Consider the following 22,859-nt stretch of genomic DNA (forward strand, 5'->3'; position numbering starts at 1 on the left):
GTTGGCCAAAGAGATGTGAGAATTACGTAAGGGAGGACAGGACACCAGGTCTGGATGTTGTACCATGATAATAGCGGGTTTCCTGGGCAGTGAGGTGACGGCATAAGGACAACCCTTTAAGATTTAAAAATCCCTTATGGGCTCAGAGGGAGTGGCTCATGCTGCATGCACAGAGTTGGCTAAAATTGTTGAATCCAGTCTGGCTAACACCATGATTCTTATTTTGACAGGAGAAAACCCCAAGTGTTGGCATTTAGGAATAGGTATTGGGTTTTTACTGGCCATACAATGTTTTGTGGCTCCTCTGAGGAAAATCTTTCATTGTAGCAGGTAATGTCTGTCCTATAGCCCTCCCTTAGTAATAAATCAAGATCTGGCCCCTTGAAGTTTCTTCTTAAGAGGTATTCCTTGGGGGCTGCCTGAGGCAGTGGGAAAGAGCACTGGCCTGGCTGGAGAGTCTGGACTTCACTCCCAGCCTCGCCACTCTGTAGCTCTGTCTATGAGCAAGTCACTTCACCCGCCTGGAACTCAGCTTTCTCACTGCAAGATGAAGGAGCTAAGGCACCTTCCACAGCTGTGGGGCAAGTGGACCATGAGCCACTGATTTCCAGAAGGGAAGGTCTGCACTGTCACCCAAAGACCTCAATCACAGGACAAAGAATGTGGACAATTTAACTTCTATGTCTTCTCTTCCTTGGGAGTTCCCAGTTTGGGGCTTGGCAGCACTTGGCCAGCAAGTGGTCTCTCAGAACTGACCTGCTCCAAGAGCCCAGGAAGGGGGAGCTGGCCAGCTGCAAAAGAGCATGACACTAATTACAGGGGGTCCCTGCTGGGAACCCAGGGGAGCTGAAGACTCATAGTAACAGCAAACATGAGTGTTAATGGACTTGATCTGGAACTGAGTTTTCTGTGGGGTAGCAGTAGATGTTGTTCAGGCTTTCTTGGTAGGACAAGATATTGATGTTAGTGGGATGGAGAATGCAGGGACAAAGGACAGCTGTAGGTTCCTGTGAACACATTGTGCCTTGTCTTGCTGTAAGCATTATGCATATGTGCCAGGATGGCCTCAGACCCAGCCAGCCATACTCTCAGGGCCTGCGGTGAAATCCTACTTATTCTCGTTCCTGTTATTGAAAGTATGTCTAATGTGGAAAGGAACCTCACTGAAATCTGACTGCATATCGTACTCTCAAAGCTGTTGTGTTAAGCAAATCAGAATAAATTATTTCCTCTTTTATCTGGCATTGACACATCTATGTCATTTCGAAATGTACTTACTGAGGAATACTGAACGTGAGGGATCTTTCTGAATTCTCAAAGAAATATTTTAGTTTTCTTATCTTGCCAATTTATAATCTGTTGGCCAGATAGATATTTTTCTCTATGCAGAATACTGGATATTCCAGAATGTCTGGGAATTCATTGTACAAGTGCATACAAGATTGCGGAGATATATTTTTGTTTATGTAGGAGAATAAACTTTTTATGCACTTTCAGAGCATTTTAAAAAAACAAGACTACCTTGCTAATGAAAAATAGTTATTATAGGATGTATCAAAAGAACACAACACTTGGAATTAATTGGAGTAGGTGTGAGCAGGTAACATGACATTTTTGCAAATGTGTTGATGTTGAAGCCTTCACTTTTGGATTCTTGACAAACCTTGCTTTGTACTGCATAAATGATACATTCTTGTTAAAATTTTGCTGAATTAATTTTTAAAAAGTGAACCCTCTGAACCAATTATTTGAATACCTCTAGAGTGACCTAAACAGAAGTGGGAGCCTTATTCAAAACAGACTAAGAGAAAGACCCAAGGGAGCACAGATTTTCACTTTGTGGTTTCAGATATTCACAGTTCATGGGCACCTATTTCTGGTTCTCTTGACACTTCCAGTCAGTGCAGCACAGTTTATTGCTTTGATCTGTTTTCTTTCATGCTTCACTGAGCAGGTTGCTGTATGGGCTGAGGTATTAAAAGCCCCCGATAGGTGGCCTGTTCTCTTGTGGTGGGTCTTAAAAGAAGGAGCTATCACTACCTGCCCTAGACTCCTCAGAGGAGGAAACAGCCCAGCTCCAGCTTTCTGAATCTTTATTTTCCCCTTAGGGTCTCAGAATTTGCAGAATTCTTAGTTGTAGGCAACACAAAAAGACTCCAGCTGACTTAACCTCATTAATTAAAATGACACTGGGCTGCTCATGGAGTACCTAGGGGAGCTGGAAAACTAAGCTTGGAGCTACAGCAGCAGGACACAATACCTGCAATCATGCCACACAGTGTTCTGGTGAGGATGTCATTGCTACTGCCTTTGCCAGATGCCACACTCTTTCACGGATGCAGCATCACTTCTGCTCCAGGTACAGAACGAGGACGGCATGCAGACACTGCTGTCATGGAAACATGATCTTGCTACAACTGCTGCCACGTCTACGGAGGGCTTTAGAGTCACTGCTTCTCTGTGTTACTAGCACCTGATTCAAATCCCAGAATTGGTGCTTCTGCTTGCTGGATCCTGGATCCCATCTCCATAACTACCTGCAAGGGATGCTTAGAAAGGCAGTGCCTGGTGTTTCAGCTTTTATAGTGTGAGTGACTGTGTTTCCCATGAAGACTCAGAAGAAAGGCAACTCTTCAAATATAGGCAGGACATTCAAATGGTAGGCGGCCAAAAAGGATGACAACTGTCCATGATATGAGCTGAACTATACCAATAGCCCCAAAATAGGATAAAAACCTTGCTAGACACAGATTTTTAAAACCCAAACTAACACAAAATAAGAACTTCCAATAGTAACCATGATAGGAAGGAGATACTTTATTCTTTTACTGCTTACCTTTGAAAATCGTCATTACTGTGAGAATAATGAATTTCAAATGTAATTATTTAAAGTTTATTAGACTAGGAGCTTACAGCTTCATCCAAATGTCTTAACAGAGTTCTGCTTTTTATTTTTTTCCCTTTCAGAACCCCATATTATTGGTGTACTATTGAAATAAGTTATTTTTTCATTCATGGAATTCTCTAATTTCCACATAGGGGTTATGTTTCTAGAAACTTCTAAACTGGAGAGCTTCAGTCCTTAAGACCTCCGTGGGGATAAGTAACTTTTCTTTAACCCATTTTAACCAACATCTCTTTAAATTTTATAAGAAATCAGAAGTAGAGCCAAATGGGTTGCTTGTATTTAGATTAAAATAGAAAAGTATCATATCTCACTAGATTTGTACTGTGTCACTTTGTCACCAAAGGTTTTCAGTTCATTTCATTTCACTCCTACACAGAGGTGCAGTCTCCGAGTGCAGGGTATGTGGCATATTGGTGAGAAAAGGAAAGACTGATGAGGTGGGAAGAGCAAGCAGCCAGGGAATGGAGGTTCCTGAATCATGTTTGACAAGCTCTTTTACCCTCCTGGTCTCACCCTGCTGATGTTGGTCCAATTATTTCAAATAGTTCAACATAGTCCAACATTGTTGCAAGAAATGAATGGGAATTGTTCTAACATGATTTTCACTTTCCCATTGACAATAGCAAGTATTGGTCAAGCGTGCATAGGGAGTAGGTCAATGAGGTAAAAGAAAATTACCCATCTTATATACTTAGATGATAGGACAGAAAACCCAAAAGAAGCAGAAGATTGATGTGGACAGTTGCTTAGTCTTGGGAAGTGTTTCTGTGGGATATCATAAAAGATGGATAACGGGCTGGCCCAGTGGCTTACGCGGTTAGAGCTCCATGTTCCTAACTCTGAAGGCTGCCGGTTCGATTCCCAAATGGCCAGTGGGCTCTCAACCACAAGGTTGCCAGTTCAATTCCTCGAGTCCCGCAAGGGTTGGTGGGCAGCGCCCCATGCAACTAAGATTGAACACGGCACCTTCAGCTGAGCTGCCTCCCGGATGGCTCAGTTGGTTGGAGCGCATCCTCTCAACCACAAGGTTGCTGGTTCAACTCCAGCAAGGGATGGTGGGCTGTGCCCCCTGCAACTAGCAACGGGAACTGGAGCTGGAGCTGAGCTGTGCCCTCCACAACTAAGACTGCAAGGACAACAACTTGAAGCTGAATGGCACCCTCCACAACTAAGATTGAAAGGACAACAACTTGACTTGGAAAAAACAAAAGTCCTGGAAGTACACACTGTTCCCCAATAAGTCCTGTACCCGTTCCTCAATAAAATCTTTAAAGAAAAATAAAAAGATGGATAACAGGTAGTTGGGAATACAGATGTGGAGCTAGGAGAGAAATCTGAGTTTGAAATACAGATTTGGACACCATCTGCATGGATATGGTAGTGAAAACCATTCATGTGGGTGTGATTATTCAGGGAATGTGTACTGAAGTGGGGGAAGAGAAGAAGTCAGATGATGGAACTCCAACATTTAGAATAAGAAGGATGGAAAGGGTTGAAGAGAAATTCCAAAGGAGTGGTCAGAGAGGTAGCGAAGAACTATGAGAAAGTCACGTTATGGAAGCTGAGTGTTATGGACTGAATTGTGTCTCCCCACACCCAATCCATATGTTCAAGCTCTAACTCCCAATGTGGCTGTATTTAGAGATAGAGACTTTAAGGTGGTAATTAAGGTTAAATGAGGTCATAAGGGTGGGACCTTAATCCAACAGAACAAACTGTCCTTATAAGAAGGGGAGGAGACAGAAGAGATCTCTTTCTCATTCTCCATATGCACAGAGAAAAGACTATTCGAGGACACAGAGAGATGGCGCCATCTGCGAGTCAGAAAGAGAGGCCAAACCAAAATCAACCCTGTCAAAACCTTGATCTTTGATATCCAAGAACTATGAGAAAATAAATTTCTGTTGTTTAAGCCACCCAGCCTGTGGTATTTTGTTATGGCAATCCGAGCAGACTAATAACCCAAGAGAGGAGAGTGTTTCAAGGACTGTTTAAAGAAAGACAAATATCAACAAAGATAAGGGTAGACAAGTATTCTCCAACTTTGGCAATCATATGACCTTAGCAAAAGCAAGCAAGTGTCAAGGCTGGAAGTCAGACTGCAGTTAGTTTAAGGGTTGCATGTACAATAGGAGGGACCACATGTTTCACATGCAAGCATGGCTTCCAGGTTGGAGTTTAGTAGCTCCTACCATCTATGTCTGTAATCTCAGGTAAACCTCTTCCCCAGGGACCAATGTAGTATGTGGCATGTAGCAGGTTTACAGTAATGCCTGCTGAAGGGAATCACTCTGCTATGCACTGGCTTATGTATAGAGATAGGTCAATCTTATTTGACCGGCAAGGCAGCCTTATAAAGTAGTATGAGCAACATTTATTCAGTGCTTTCTGGGTGCCAGGCATTGTGCTAAATCCTTTATATATGTTGTTCTCATGTAATTTTCATAGCAACCTTATGAATTAGGCAGTATTATTATGCTCATTTTTCTTTTGGAAAAACTGATCTATCATTTCAAACACAAGCAATCTGACTCCAGAGCCCAAGGCCCTAACTACCCTGCTCTGTAGCTCCTGTTCTTCCGCCTGTGCCAGCACTAGCTGCAGACACATGGATCTGCTCTGTGGAGACTTGAGGATCTAACATGAGTTCTCTAGCCCTCAGTATCTTAACATGCAACATATGGTCTTTGGAGCAGAGGATTCTCTAAGGTGCTTTTCCCCTCTAATCTGTGATCTGATGGTTTGTACTAAATTACGCTCTAGTTACGTGGCCTAGCATTAACCTCTGAAAAGTCAGCCAGCACTTGTCAGTCAAGACCAGTCATCAGGATCACGAGAAGGTCCTGCATTGTGTGTCTTGTATATGACACACCACTCCCTAGTTATGTAGGTAGGAGTATGTGGAACCCCACCTAACAGTTGACGGGTGACCGAGAGGCTTGATGCATTTTCCCTTCTAGAAAGGGTGTCTGTGGGGATGGAAGAAGTCCCTGCCTCTGCCCCATGCTGCTGCTTCTGTTCATTGGCTAGGATGTAAGGAGTGTTCTGGCCAAGGATTGGCCATGAAGTATTTCATTGAGAACAATAAGCTTGGTCATCACCACAACTATTGAAGGGTTTCACAATGCCAAGGCTGCTACGAGGTATGCGGGGGCCTGGGCAAATTTTTCTTGCGGGGCTCCTGTCTATATAAATAATTTGATAAAACACATTACTCATATTCATGGATCCATGTGAGAGCCGTATGATTTACAACAAGGATTTAGAACAATGGGGAGAGAAAACGTACGCATGTATTTATTTACTGTCTAACTAATGCATGTGAAGATCCCTGTTCAGGTCTGGGAACCATATCTTTGTGGTCTTTATTGTCAAATGCTATGTTTCTGGCTAATTCTGTATCTTCCATGCAGAAAAGGTAGCTTTTAAATAACAGTAAAAACACTGTTATTACTAACAATGCTATGTCTATTAAGAATCTGTTTGACAAAAACAAACAATCCAATTTAAAAATGGGCAGAGGATATGAACAGACACATCTCCTAAGAAGACATATAAACACCCCACAGATCTATAAAAAATGCCCAACTTCGCTAGCTATTAGGGAAATGCAATTCAAAACCGCCATGAGCTATCACCACACACCTGTTAGGATGGCTATCATCAACAAGACAAATAATAACAAGTGTTGCAGAGACTGGAGAAAAAGGAACCCTCATACACTGTTGGTGGGAATGCAAATTGGTACAGCCACTATGGAAAATATAGAGGTTCCTCAAAAAATTTAGAATGGAATTACCATATGACCCAGCAATCCCTCTCCTGGGTATCTACCCCAAAAATCTGAAAACATTTATCCATAAAGATATATGTACCCCAATGTTCATTGCAGCATTATTTATGGTGGCCAAAACATGGAAACAAGTGTCTTTCAATAGATAATTGGATAAAGAAGATGTGTTATACATACACAATGGAATACTACTCTGCCATAAGAGAAGATAAAATACTGCCATTTGCAAAAACATGGGTGGATCTTGAGATTATTATGCTAGTGAAATAAGTTAGACAGAAAAAGTCGAGAACCATATGACTTCACTCATAGGTGGGATATACAACTGAAAGCAACAAAGGAACAAGACAGAGAAACAAAAACTCATAGACACAGACAACAGTTTAGTAGTAAGGGGGGTGGTAGAAGAGGGAAAAGGGGGTCAAATATAAGGTGATGGAAAGAGAACTGACTCTGGGTGGTGAACACACAATGTGGTACATAGATGATGTATTATAGAAATGTGCGCTTGAAACATATATAATTTTATTAACCAATGTCACCCCAATAAATTTAATAAAAAAAGAATCTATACTGAAACAATATAGATCTTCCATGCTCTGCAGTCTCCCAATTCTGTTTATTTAATGCTAATTACAGTATTACTCATGATACTGCATCATCCATCAGGCTGTCTCTAAATACTGGCTTCCATTTATTGTTTATAGATTTCACTGTACCTCACTACGGATGACCCCAAATGCAAGTCATATTCAGAGTACCAGGAAAATGTAAACGATGATTTGGTTTTTGGTCATGTTCAGAATTTTATAGCATAAAGTGGACTAGCACATCTTCTAATTGTATCTTCATTTGACCTTTTTAGGTCATTCTTACAGAATGTGATCTCCTTCAACAGTGATTGCATCTCTCTTCCTTACAGCACGCAAGTTGGGAGGACAGGTGAAGTTCTCACGGGCAGATTGAGAAGAGTGGTCTCATTCATGTAAGGAACGTGTGTTCCATGTCAGGCACAGTTAACATTGACCCAGGAGAGCATGACATCACCACATCAATTGGAGGCAGGGGATGACATCACTTGGAAGTGCCTGTTGATGGTGGGAGCACTAGTGGTGGTGGTGGTGAGGTGTACAAGCTAAAGTACACCTGCCTCCACTCCTGCTTCCCTCAATGCTGTAACTGGAGGTGGCATTTTGGTCAGAATGCAGACAGGTCGAAGCCTGTGCATGGGCCTGTATGTGTGGCTCAAACCCTACGTGGGTGGTGGTCTACATTTGTATTTACTGCTGCCATACAAATTACCACATATTTAGTGGCTTAAAACAATATTCATCTATTATCTCACAGCCATGTGGGTCATGAGTCCAGGCACACATGGCTTAGCTGGTTTTCTGTTCCAGGTTTCACAAGGCCAAAACCAAGGTGTGAGTAGGGCTGCACTCCTTTCTGGAGGCTTTGGAGATGAATCTGCTTACAAGTTTATTCAGATTGTTAGCAAAATTTAGTTTCATGGGGTTATAGGAATGAGGCTCCCATTTCCTTGCTGGCTGTTGACCAGGGGTCATTCTCAGCTTCTGGAGGCTACCCCTATTCCTTGGTTCACGGCCCCCTTTTATCCATATTCAAAGATAGCAAACAGCAGAATGAGTCCCTCTCATACTTCGATTCTCTATGATTTTCTCTTCTGGCCTCATTTCTCTTCTGCTTCTAGATGAAGAAATTTCTCTGCTTTTAAGGGACCATGTAATTACATTGGGCCTACCTGGATAATCTAGGATACTCTCCTTATTTTAAGGTCTATACCTTAATTATACCTGCAAAGTCCCTTGTGCCATGTAACATAACAGATTTAGGTGTCCAGGAATTAGAGTGTGAATATCTTCGTGGGTCATTATTTTTATTACCACAAGGATTGCTGGTAGTCCTAAGCTTTAAACTCATTCTGTATTTCATATGAATGAGTTTCACCACAAATCAGCATGTCAACATTATTCTGGCAGCTTGATACTGTGTGAACCCATGAAAGAGATGCCTTAGCAGACAGCAGGAAAAATCCACTTTCCAGTCCTCCCTCTAGGAATGAGGCCTGGCCCTGGGGTCTTGGACCACCACAAAGGCATGATCCCAGAGCTCCTTAGACCATGCGGTCTACTCCCCATGTGGGTACAGGGTTGAGGTAGAGGATTAGAAATAGGATTAGAACATCCTCAAAGGGAGAAATAGGAACTGGGGCCAATAGATCCCTGTCTAGGCTCCTGCCTGCCTGGATAGTGGTACTGATTCTGGGTGTTCTCAGGCACTGGCAGGGAACTCAAGGAAGGTATTCAAAGCACACAGCTCCCCTGAGATAGGCCCTGCTTGTCTTTTTCTACGGGGAGTGCGTACTACTTCTAGCAAGTAAGCTGATAAGAGCTTAACTTATTCTTTGTGTAATAGCTCTATAGAGTGTGGCTCAATGCCCTCTTGGATTTGCCCTGATCAGGCAGTGGTATGTGACAGAAAGCACAGAGGCTTTCATTTCAGCCAGCCTTGGTTGAAGTCCTGAATACGTTTCCATATTTGCTGGATGACCTTAAACAAATTACTTCATCATGTGGACCCTCAGTGTTTTCCGTGAATAGCAAACGGAAGGCAGCAATGAACTTTGGCACTCAAAGGAATGACAGATATCACAGCTACTTTGCACACACATCTGCTCATTACTTCCACCTTTTAGTGTTGTGATGATCAGGTGAGATGACATATGTAAAAACACCTGGAATATAAAAAGCACTCCATAAATTTCAACAATAAGCATTCATTGAGCCCAATGATGAGTTGGTAAATGTTTGACAACTGGCTCACTGTGGGAGGAGAGGAGGTGGACTTGTAGTATTTGCCAGTTTCCATGATGTATATCCTTCCACCATGGATAATTTCAAGATACTAACATGGTGTCACTGAATGGGGAGCTGGGAAGAGATGCTAACAATCGGCTCTCTTGGACAGGTAAGAGCCACCTCCAGCACCCACAGGTTGAGCTCTTACTATATGGCAGGGACAGAGTTCAGGGCTGGAGACACAGTGATGAATAGGGTGGAGCTCATAGCTCTCTTCTCGGCACTCTTTTGTCCTTCTCCAACCAAAGGTATCAGCCTTCAAAATATTTTGTAAATCAGATGTATTTCTAGGTAGAGAAGCATGAACCCAGTAACCTCTTAAAGTTTTTCTCAGCTCTTGCCTGAAGCAGTAAAGGAAATGTCATTTCTGGCTTCTTTGCAAGCCAGCAGTCTTGTTTCCATAGAGCTGAGTGGAGCGATTGAGGCCAGAAAAGTTGCTCCTCTCACTGGTTTGGTGTTGGTGGAGACATTTCATTTCCTGGAGGCCACTCAGCAATGCTAAGAGGGGAAGGTGCTGGCTCATCCATTTATTATCGTGGGGACTGAGTGACCTTAGTGATAACCTGTCATTTCCCAGTTGTGTGAAGTCACACCCCTAACCACATCCATGCTTCATTCTCCCAGGGCACTTCGAGATGCTGGGGATTCCATTATGACTAGCATATGGTATTCTCAATAGGAAAGAATTTAATTATTCTCAAAGTGGGAAGGATATTTTCAACATTGTAGAATGTTGAAAAACATCTATGTAGAGTACTTGGAAATATGTAAACTGGTAAAACTAGAGAGCAAGGAGAAGTGGATTGTCTTTACCTCACCATCTTGAGTCATTGAACTCATATACTGTAAGTTGCTTTATATCATTTCTCAGAAGCCAATGTCTTTTCTCCAGTTAAGTTTCCATATAAGGTGATATTAAGGGGAAAAATGCATAATGCAAGTACTGCTGTTACCAGTGTTTAAAAGGGGCCATTAAAAATAAAGTTAATAGCTGCCTGCTTAATACTGCGCCCAATTGGAATTTAGTATAGAAGCCGGGATCCTGATGGTTTTTTATGTGTGTGTGTGTTTGTGTGTGAGTGTGTATAAACTTATAATAAAATTTATTTGAGATGTTTAAGATTATTTTATTTATTCATTTTTAACCACATTTGCAAAATTAAAATATGTATTTAATTTGTGTTCAGTGAAATATCCAAGTTTTGGAATAAGGCACAAACTCTCAGAATTTCAAAATGGCTCCTCAATATAAAAATCAAGACTCGAAAAAAAAAAAAAATCAAGACTCGAGGATAGTAGAAAGTGAAAAAACAACTGCAGTTTAGTTTTGGAGAAGCCTGAGTATGGGTAGAGGTCCTTTCATTTCACTAACGTTCAGGTGCCAGTTTTTTTTCTAAGTTTTTCCATTCTAGAAAACTCTAATTGATTTCTCATGTGTCAAGCATTTAACATTGTGAGTTAGTTTCTAGAATTTATTATAGAATAATATATCCTTTTACATTTTGTATAGATTAACATGTCCTTTTCCAGGTTGGAGCTTTTGTGTTCAATAAAGCAAATGTGCAATAAAAAACAGGTCAATATTTTGCTCCAATTTTTAAAATATCATTCAGTTTCATATTATTGCTTGAAGTTTCAAGACAATGCTGATCAATTACAATAAAAAGCAAACACTTATTGAGTGATTTCTGAATTGGTGTTATCACTCTTTATTTCTGATATGAACATTTAAGGATGAAATGATATTCTAAAAGTTGACCTATATTGACAAAATATGGAAACAGAAAAACATGAAGTTATGGGGTCAGTAAATAGTACAAATTCAATTGAGAATAATTAGGTTAAAATGCCAAAATGTCATGTTAAGAGGATATACTATGATAGCCTTAAATGCTAGAGTGAGGTGCTTGTATTTTAAAATTGTCAATGATTTTCTTTTGCCTGAAAAGTTAAAAGGAGGGACTGGGTGGTAGTGATCGTGTGATATGATCAGAAGTATATTTTTTAGATAACATAGAAAGATGTAAATTGTGGATTGGGACAAGGAGCAAATACAGTTGTGAGTTATGAGTAGGATTGTCAAATAAAATATAGGACTCCCAGTTATATTTAAACTTCAGATGAGCAATAAATATTTTTTAAACAATAAGTATACCCCATGCAACATTTGGGAAATATTTGGGACATACTTATACTAAAAAAGTATTTGTAGTTTATCTAAAATTCAGATTTGCTTGTCCTGTATTTTTATTTGTCAAATCTGGCAACCTTATTTAGGAGACTACTGCAATAGTCCAACTAAGAGGTAACAAAGGCCAACCAGGGCAGTACAAGAGGAAACTGATAGAAGGGTGTGGATGTGAAAGAATTGAAAAGGTAAAATTGATAGGACTTGGCAACTAATGAGAGGAAATGATGTGGCTTGAAGTACTATCATGTGGCACTTCACAGAAGTGAGACAGTATGTAATATACTAATTTTCTAATAGAAAATTCAGGTATTTCAAGGAAAGACATTGACTAACTTGATATAGAGTGGTGATTTGTGAATTGATAGCCTTGATGAGTACATTAAAAGACACAATTGCAATTTTACATTAAAATGAATTAAAATTTTAATAAAAGTTATGTTCTTTGAAGAAAAATGTTTTCATAAATGTATTGTGCAGTTTAAATATTTTAGTAGTAGCTTAGGGGACATAAGTCTGCTTTTTCATAACCCAATTAAATGAAAGCTTGTGACTTGTATGCTTACAAGGACTTAAAGTTGTACCCTAAATCAAACAACAGCTGTCTTTAACTTTTGCTGAGAAAACCGTGTTTGAAAATGAATCTGTTATCAAGCTGGGCAAAATGAGTTGTACCTCATAGTAAGTCAATAGGATTAAAGGGTGTTTTAACAGAATCCTGCATTAAAATTTTTAGACAATATCCCCATGTTATTTTAGCACAGTAAACGGGGCTATTATATCTTTTAAGACTTTGATTTCTAGATATGCTTATTTTTAAACATATATGGGTATATCTTATATTTCAAGATGGTAGAATTAATTAGAAATTATAAAGATGTCCCTGAGACCCTTTAAATCTCATAAAGCCTATTTAAATTTATATAATAAATATTTATTAAGTAAGTACCTTTTGTGCACACAGTTCCTACAAATTATTTGCAAGGAAGACAATCCCTCTCCTCATAATCTTAAAAAAACAAATCAATTATGGAGCAATCAAGTTAGAATAGAAATTTCAGATACAAAGCTGTATTTCCCCATTTTCCCTGCCATCTCTTCCCGTAACTGTCTGCCACAGTGCTGCTGTAGCCACCTGTATACTTGCCAGGGTTCTGTTATGGGACAGAACCACAGAAACTATTTGAACAGAGAGATTTCAATATGAAGAAATGTTAACTCTGGGGAGTGGGGATAGGGGCAATTAAGCTGGTTCTACAAGTCTTGAAAAACATTGCAAAGTGGATTTAGCTGCTGCTCATGCACTGCTGGTGAAGAAGTGAGCCAGGAGTGATGCTCACACAAACGTGAAGCAGACAGGAAGAGACAAATCCCTTCTTCCTGCTTCAGCCTTGCAGTCTCCTTCTAGCACTTTCTATTGGCAGAGCCTATCATGGATCCAGTTGTGGAAAGTAGAAATGCAGTTTTCAGACTACCAGACTCCGCATCACAATGCATCATACAGAAGAGTGAATTTGAACTGAGAGACAATAATTTAATGCCTGGCACAAGCATTATATTAATAACTTAATGCTTCTCCTGAATCACTTCTGGCATTCTCCGATGGGGGTTCCACCCTGTACCAGACTGACCTTTCCAAAGCCCTTCAGAGCTTCTTATGATCTCAGTATAAAGGCAAAGATCCCTTCCATGACCTACAGACCTTGCATGATTTGACTCCTTCATGCATTTCCATCCCCTTCATGGAAGTCCATCTCTCTGCAGCCTTGTTTGCCTCCCTTCCAGTCCTCGAATGTGCTATGTTCTCTTTTCCTGCAGGGCTTTTGTGCATACCACTCCCTGGGCCTGGAATGTTCTTCATTTCTCACTGTCTAGATTAGTTCTATTCAAATGTATCTCAGCTCAAACATAATCGCTTCTTTAGGAGAGTCTCTTTTGCTCCCTAGACTAGGTGATGCTTCTCTGTTAAAATTTTCTTGGCTTCCTTGCTCTCTTCATGATTTGAAATTGGATTGCTGTATTTGACTAATGTCTGTTTCCTCACTGTATTGTGAGCAACACAAATGCAGAGATAATGTCTGTTTTGCTCATCACTGTTTTCTCAGTGCCTACAAGATGTCTGGCATGTAGTAGGCACTCAATACATATTTATCACATGTCTGAATGGCTGAACCCAATTTCTTTTGTGAGGATAAAGAAATTATCATCATAATTTAGGATGCTATTGTTGCAAGTACTATCATTTCATTATAAAGAAGAGCAATTGATAAGGAGCACTCTGAAAATGTTGATTTTTCAGGGTCCATTTTCAACAGAGTGAGTACCAAACAGTGGGAGACTTTTCCTTTGCAACTAATCCCAAGGTCCAGTTCTCCTGTCCTCTTTTTATTTCCTAGATTGGCTTATTTCTAGAGGAGATCACTCTTATCTACTGGGTTGATTATAGGCAATCACAACAGAACACAATAACCAGTATTGTAACAGCCAATGCACATACATAGGTATGTGTATGGAGACAAGTGTGTGTGAGAGGGCTTACATTTTCCCTTTCTTAATTCCAAAAGTAAAGGGCAGCTGATTTCCTTCCTTCCTTCTTTCCTTCCTTCCTTCCTTCCTTCCTTCCTTCCTTCCTTCCTTCCTTCCTTCCTTCCTTCCTTCCTTCTTTCCTTCCCTTCTCAAAGCCTGGGTTGCTCAGGCTTTAATTAGAGCCACAAGTAGGGTCATAGTGGTAGAGTCTAGATTGTGTGCCATCAAGCCCAGGCCAGTTCACTTTTACATGAAGTGAAATCAAATCTGTACATCTTGCATTTTCAAGGTTTCAGCGACAGATTTTCTGCACGCCTCTCTTCATATAAAATACTACTCCATGGGAACCAGAGCGAGTGTGCAGGCCCAACACCATCTGAGTTCATTCTTAGAAAAGAAACAGTTTTTCAAAGGAAGCATGGTCTGCCCACCCTACAGACAACCTTTTATATTCTCAGAAGAGCAGTTTGCTTTCTAGGTGTAACATCATCTCAGACATTTATATTTATGATTAGGGTCTTTGTTCTATAAATGAAAGGCCTACTCCAACAATTTTCCCAGAACAACTGATTGGTCTGTACTAAGATTCGTTTGAGTCTCCACCCTGCAAGACAGAAAAGTGCTTACAACTTTGAAATGGTGGTGCCAGTTTTTAACTTTCCCATCAATGCTCAAAGATGTGAAGACTAAGTTACAGTCAGGGCATAGGTTTAAAGTACCATGAGTAGCACATCCCACCAGAAGTCTCTGTGGGAAGAAAGTTTCTTACAAGCACATTTATCCATTCAGTCATTCACTCATTTAACACACATTTACAGAGTGTTTACTATGTCTGACACATCGTTCCAGACACTGGAACCACTGAGTTGAGAGGGAGAGATAAATCATACATAAATAAGATAATGTCAGGCAATGATAAGCATCATGATGAAAACAGGAAGTGATTTGTGGGCCTGCATTGGGATGGGTGGTCATTGATGAGATGTTATTTAAGTAGAAATCTGAATGACAAGAAGGAACCAATCTTGCTAAGATATGGGAAAAAAACATTTCAGGCAGAGGAGACAAATTGTGCTAAAGCCCTCATGTGGGAATACATTTGGTTAAGTGTGGCTAGAATGGAGGGAACAAGGGGCCTGGGAAGATGAACCCAGCTTTGAGATAATGGCATAGAAGGGTGATTTACCTCTTCCACAGTTCACACTACTTTGCCTTTCCCTGTGCTGGGGCTAATTGCATTTTTCTGTCATGTCCTTTCCTGATTTATGCTTAGGTTCAGTTGGGGAACCCAATTGCTTTACTACTATACGCCATCAATTAAACTTCAACAATTGTTTGAGAAAATTGTAATACAGTTCTAAGCTTAACCTTGGAGTCTTTTATAAGTCAATTACTACATTGTATATTTGGGGTATCAGAAAATAAGATATATAAAATGTGGTTATGGGACCATATATTTTACTACATAACCCTCCTCCCCAACTTGAACAGAATCAGTCCATTTATAAATGTTATAAAAACTTAAATAACAATGAGATATCACTATGCACCTATTAGACTGGCTAAAATAAAAAAATACTAACAATGCCAAGTGCTGGTGAACATGCAAAGCAACGATAACTCTTTTATCTTGCAGGTGGGAAAGCAAAATGTTACAGTCAGTTTGATAGTTTTTTTTTAATGAAGTTAAATCACATTTTTCATATGACCCAGTAATCTCACTCCTGCATATTTACTCTAGAGAAATGAAAACTTATGTTTACACAAAAACCTATACATAAATGTTCATTTCATCTTCATCAAAAACGGAAACCACCTAAATGTCTATCAATGGCTGGATGGATAAACTGTGGTATATCCATCCAATGGAATACTAGTTAGCAATGAAAAGGAACAAACTATTGATACACACAACTTAGATGAATCTCAAAAGCATTTTGCTAAGTAAAAGAGGCCAGTCTTAAAAGGTTACACAATGTACAATGCCATTTATCTGACATTCTCCAAAAGACAATATAGTGATGGAGCAAGTGGTTACCAAAGGTTAGGGCAGGGCAGAGGGCATGACTATTAGAGGATAGTATGAAGAAATATTTTTGAGCTGATGGAATTGTTCTGAATTCTGATGGTAATGATAGTTATATGAATTTATACATGTATAAAAATTTGTAAAACTATACATGAATTTATTTTTATTTATTTTTTATTAAATGTATTGGGTGACAATGGTTAGTATAATTACATAGGTTTCAAGTGTACATTTTTATAATACATCATCTATATATCACATTGTGTGCTCACCATCCAGAGTCAGTTCTCTTTCCATCACCATATATTTAACCCCCTTTACCTTCTTCTACCCTCCTTCCTCCTCCCTTACCTAACTCTGGTAACCAGTAAACTATTGCCTGTGTCTATGAGTTTTTGTTTCTTTGTTTGTTTGTTTTTCTTGTTCCTTTGTTGTTTTGTAAAATAGGTATTGTTGTGTATTAACTTAGGAAATAAAAATAAAAATCTAACAATCAGTAAATATGTTGGTGTGTCTGGGGGGTGGAAGCAAACATTTAAGTTGATGAACAAGTAAGAAAACGCTTTAAAATCTTGGTTGTGATGATTTCTGCATATAGTAAGTTATTAGTCTTTCCAAACTGAGAGGTCATTACACTGAATGTGAATTCAGAAGCTCCTAATTACTCAATAGCGAAAAAGAGCTTATCCATTAGTGTAATACAGATTCGTATAAATTAAAAATTATAATATAATAAAACTTTGATAATTCAATTGACTAGCATATGTGATGCAATATAGAAGGTGCCGCAAGGAATAAAAATCAAGTAAGTTGTGTTAGGAGCTTACAATCTCACAGAGAGAATATGACAGGAAGACAAATAATAATAAGACAAGACAGTGTAGGAACTCAATTAAATAAGGATGCTAAGAGGAGCACAGGAGAAAAAGGAACCCTCATCCACTGTTGGTGGGAATGCAGACTGGTGCAGCCGCTATGGAAGGCAGTGTGGAGGCTCTTCAAAAAATTATGAATAGAATTACCATATGACCCAGCAATTCCTCTCCTGGGTATCTACCAAAAAAATCTGAAAACATTTATCCATAAAAATATATGTGTTCCGATGTTCACTGCAGCTTTATTTACAGAGGCCAAGACATGGAAACAACCAAAATGTCCTTCGATAGATGAATGGATAAAGAAGCTGTGGTATATATACACAATGGAATACTATTCGATGGTAAGAAAAGATGAAACAGGACCATTCGTGACAACATGGATGGATCTTGAGATTATACTGCTAAGTGAAACAAGTCAGACAGAAAAAGTAGAAAACCATATGATTTCACTGATACGTGGTATTCAAACCGACAACAACAAAAGAACAAGACAAACAAATGAGAAACAAAAACTCATAGACACAGACAATAGTTTAGTGGTTACCAGAGGGTCAGGGGGGTGGGGTGGGAGATGAGGGTAAGGGGGTCAAATATATGGTGATGGAAGGAGAACTGACTCTGGGTGGTGAACACACAATGGGATTTTTTAGATGATGTGATACAGAATTGTATACCTGAAATCTATGTAACTTTACTAACAACTGTCACCCCAATAAACTTTAATTTAAAAAAAAGGAAAAGAATTGATATGAACATTTTATTAATTTCCTATTTATTAAATCTAAGCATTGCCATTTTTAGGCATTAACATGCTTACAGTAGTGAAATAGGAAAGATTGCAATAATAAAATGATCAGTGAGCTTATTTATAGTTAATGTCTAAACTCAGCTTCATTAAACTGAAAGCCTGGTTCTTTATATCATTGTGTTATTTGAGAATGCGATATTAACCAGATATTATTCAAATATTAAAAGTGCTCTGTATTTGTTTACTAGGGCTGCCATAACAAATTACCACATAGTAGGTGACTTAAAACAATAGAAAATTATTCTTTCACAGTTCTGAAGACTAAAAGTCTGATATCAAAGTGTGGTGGGGCCAAGCCCTTTCTAAAAGCTATCGTAAGATCCAGCAATCTTGCTTCTACATACTTATCCGAATGAGGTGAAGACCTAACGTCCACAAAAAACTCTACACATGAATGATTTTAAAAGCATTATTCATTATTGCTAAAAACTAGAAGCAACCAAGATGTCCTTCAAATGGTGAATGAATACAATTGGTACACCCATACGGTGGAATATATTATTCAGCAGTAAAAAGAAATGAGTTATCCAGCCACAAAAAGACATGGAGAAAATGTAAAAGGATATTGGTAAGTAAAAGCAACCAATCTGAAAAGGCTACATATTGTGTGATTCCAAATATATGGTATGATAGCAAAACTTTTGATAAAAAAAAAAAAAATCAGTGATTGCCAGAGGTTTAGGGTAAGAAAGTATGGATGACCAGGTGGAGTACAGGGGATTTTTAAGGCAATGAAACTACTCTGTATGATACTGTGATGGTGAATATGTAACATTACACATTTGGCAAAAACCACAGAACTTCATAATACAGACTGAGTCCTAATGCAAACAATGAATTTAGTTAATAATAGTGTATTGAGATTGGTTCATCAATGATAACAAATGTACCACACTAATCAAAGTAGTCATAAACAGGTGACAGGGTGGGGAGAGGGGGAATATGGAAAGAAATTCCCTGTACTCAATTTTCTGCAAATCTAAAACTGTTCTAATAACTGAAGTCTATTAATAAAAAAAAATAAAATAAAGAGGAGCACAATATATCCCTGGATGTTGAAAGGAGGGAGAGGTCACATCAGATTAGGGATCAGAAGTCCAACTGAACCCTTGATTTACTAATCTTAGTTTTGTGCAGTTGACTTTTGGGAAAAAGAGGTAGATGATAAGTTAATTTGAGATTTTATTAAAAAGTAGAAAAGAATTATTCATAGAGTATCTTGAATTGTTATGGAATAAACCCCATCTCCAGGGAAGACTGTTTATTGTGGAATTATCTAGTGGGCCCAAAAACACTTAAGAAAATGCTATACAAGGCTCACACAACTTCCAAAAGTGGTTTTCTGAACATTTGGATCCTAGTGTGGTATCAGGTGATGGGGAAGAAGTTTGAGCTTATGCTGAGACTCATCCTTGCAAGAATAAGTTTTCAGAAAGAGAGGGAAAGGGGAAGTGGATTATTGGCCCAAAGACAGGGAGAGAGGTCCTCGAGAGGAACTGTGCCCTCATTCCAACTTCACCTCCCTTTTGGTACATGGGCTGTAGTTTACTAATCCTCTACTAGATTTTACAGTGCATAAGGACAAATTCATATGTTTATTAAGCCTTCGACAAAGCTGTTTATTCACTGACTTCCTAGCCCACCCGAGAAACGCAGTCTGCATTGGAAAGAGCCTTAGAGATCATGTAAAGATGTACACTAATTCAAACGTTTTGAGTCCTGATGAATGATCGTCCTGCCTTTGCTTGAACATGCCCAGTGACACTTTCTGCTTTTTGAGGCAACTCGTTTCATTGTTGGATAGCTCTGGTTATTAATACTAAGAGCAACTTCCTAAGTTGAACTATACTGTCGTGTCTTTTACTCCTTGGGTCTAGTTACACCCCCATGACCCTCACAGAGGTCTATTCCTTTCTATGTGACTATCAGTGAATTACTTCAGTTTTTGAACCTTACTTCTTCTGTAAAACCAGGACAATAATAACTACTCTTCAAGGATTTTTTGAGGATTAATGAGATAATATACATTAACCACCTGGCATAGTGGCTGATACTGTAGACATTCAATACATTTTTATTTCCTCTCCCTCTCTTTCAAATAATCATTAATAGGTGCCCCTGTTTTCTCTCTCTACGACAATCTGTCCTTGTTCATTCATTAATTTATCCATTCATTAATTCATTCACCTACTGATTCTATAACTATTTATTGAGAACCTACTCTATGATAAAAACCCATGCTAGGCATTGAAGATACAGTGGGGAACAGAATAGAGAGTGCTCCCAATCTAAATCTCATGGAGTCTAAAGATAAGTAAACAGGCGATCATAGTTGAGTGCTGTAAGTACTTGATGTCCATGCTCGAGGGTTTGGGATTTTATGCCATATGTAATGGAAGTTCTGAAAGGGTTTTAAGAAGGCACCTCACATGATGTGACTTGTCTGGGCCTTTGGAGAGGAGGTGGGGGGACTAGCGGAGATAAAGGCATCGATCAGAGGCGGCTACAATCATTCCCATTCCTATCACGTGATCGCAGGTCCATCATGATCCTCGCTACAGAAATCAGACTTCATTTACTGCTGTCCCTGTGTTTCCCACACACTTGAAAGAAGTAAATTAAGACAGGGACTGCTTGGTCACAGAATGCTAGCACAATTTATTGTTATTTGACTTATAATTAGCTGATTCCAAGCCTGACTGTAGAAAGGAAGCTGACTCAAAGACTCCATAAGTGTCACTTGTCCATCTTCCTTCTGATGCCAGCCCCTTCCCAGCAGCATACCAAAGACAGAGGTGAGAGGCAGTGGTGGAGGCAGGACATCTCAATGAGACAAACAACAAAGGAAACTCCTAGTATGCTTTCTGAGCTTTTTGGACGTTTTGTGGGCTAATTGGAGGTACAGTATAACTAAACACACACACACACACACACACACACACACACACACACAGGCATTGAGAGGTGTGTGTAAAATTGGAGTTACGTTAAAATTTTGTCAGAGCTCCCTGGGAGGGGTCCTTATGTCCCGGGTTTGTCACAAATTCTTGGTTGATTTCAGAAAATCACAAGCGACAAGGGCTGCATATTTCTGACTATATATTGGCTCATTCTATAGTTAAGAACCTGTAAGCACAAAGTCCTTTACTTTAGATTTCTGGGACCTGCTGCAGATCTTTGTATATACAAAACAGGGCTAGGGCTTCCAGAAGTTAGGGAGTTGCAAATATTGAGAAGAAGTGAAAATATGCTCTCAATATTCTGTAGTTTAGCAAAATGATGATTCTCTCCATATGGTCTCCCCACACCCCTGCAGAGGAGTAACCTGGTATCCTTTTTAAACATACAGGTTCTCATGATATACTTCAGTCAAATGAATTGAGATTTCTAGGGGCAGGGCTCAGGAGTCTGAATTTTGAACCAGTTCTTCAGAAAACCATAATGCTCATGAAAGTTTGAGAACACTTCTATTAGAGCTCAAGGAAAAGGAAGGACAAAAGAATAAGCAGTAGTCCTGATTAAGACCAGGAAAGGAAAAAGGCCTCATACAAGTGAGCTCACACAGAAAAGGAATCCATTATGTACATTGAGGTACAAACAGCCACCGTAAAACAGCAGTCAAGTGCTGTAGATGAATATATAGTAACATGAAAACATATCTACGATATACTGTAAAATGCAAAATAGTGTGTATGGAATAATTCCATTTTACATGTATATGTGCATAGAAAAGTCTCTCAAATTCATTCATCCAAAAAATATTCATTGCATTAACAGTGATGAACAGGATTGACAGGGTCCTTTGTCCACAGTCTAGCATATCTACACATATCACTCATTGTGTAAGCACACTATTTATGGACATAGGAATTTCTATTGCCTATATGAATTTTCTAATTTATATGTAGTTAACATGCATTGTTTTTAATAGCAAAAATAATGAAAAATGAATATAACCAATTCCTTTGATTTTATGAATCATGTTCCTTGCTGGTGCCTAAATTTTTAACAGAGTGCCTTCTGCCCTTATCTTTGTTTAAGATTTGTTTTAACCATGGTCTACTCTTTCTTTTCTACATCTAAGTCATCAGTCATATACCACAAATGACGTGTGAAGAAAAATCAAGTTCATTTCATTTATTACCCATATACTATAGATGGGCATATAAATATCTGCTTGCATAAGTATTGTTCATGACCATTTTTCCTGTTGTCTTCTCTCCACTATGTGCTTTTTTATAGTTCAGACTACATGATACACAGATGAGTAATAATTCCTGGTAAAGAAGGCAGGAGTCGGTGGAAATACGTCTCTGTATATTTCAGGTAGGTCTGTAGTGTGTGAGTACTGCCTCTGATTTTATGTCCAGGTCTGAATAGTCCCTTTTCCAGGACCAAACAAGGCTGGCCAGGAACTAAAGGTAGTCAGGGAAGAACCTTGAACTTGGATGTATTGGCTGAAAGGGAGCTATAGAGCAAAAGGAGAGAAGCAGGAATTGAGTCAGGCAGCCTCTCTGCCTTCCCCTTCCCTTCTGACCAGACTTAGCTTAAAGACTCTTCTGTTTTAGAGACATCGTTTCAACAATCCTCAATTTTACAAGCTGCAAGAAGACTGAGCAGGTGCAACCTCTTTTAAATTCGACTTTATTGGCGCTTGAGACCTGAGGAAGTCTTTTGGACAAGTATTCAGTTACTCCAGATGATGCAAATCTAAAAATGAGAGACATGTTTTCTTTCTTCTTTCTGGCTAAGCAAAGCCACTGAAACTCTAGGTTATCAAGTTATAGTAGTATGTTTTCAACATATTTTCAGCTCACAAATGCCTTTGCTTGATTTCCTTCCAGCAGACC

Source organism: Rhinolophus hipposideros, assembly GCF_964194185.1.
Source record: "Rhinolophus hipposideros genome assembly, chromosome: 6".
In the NCBI taxonomy this organism is placed as follows: domain Eukaryota; kingdom Metazoa; phylum Chordata; class Mammalia; order Chiroptera; family Rhinolophidae; genus Rhinolophus; species Rhinolophus hipposideros.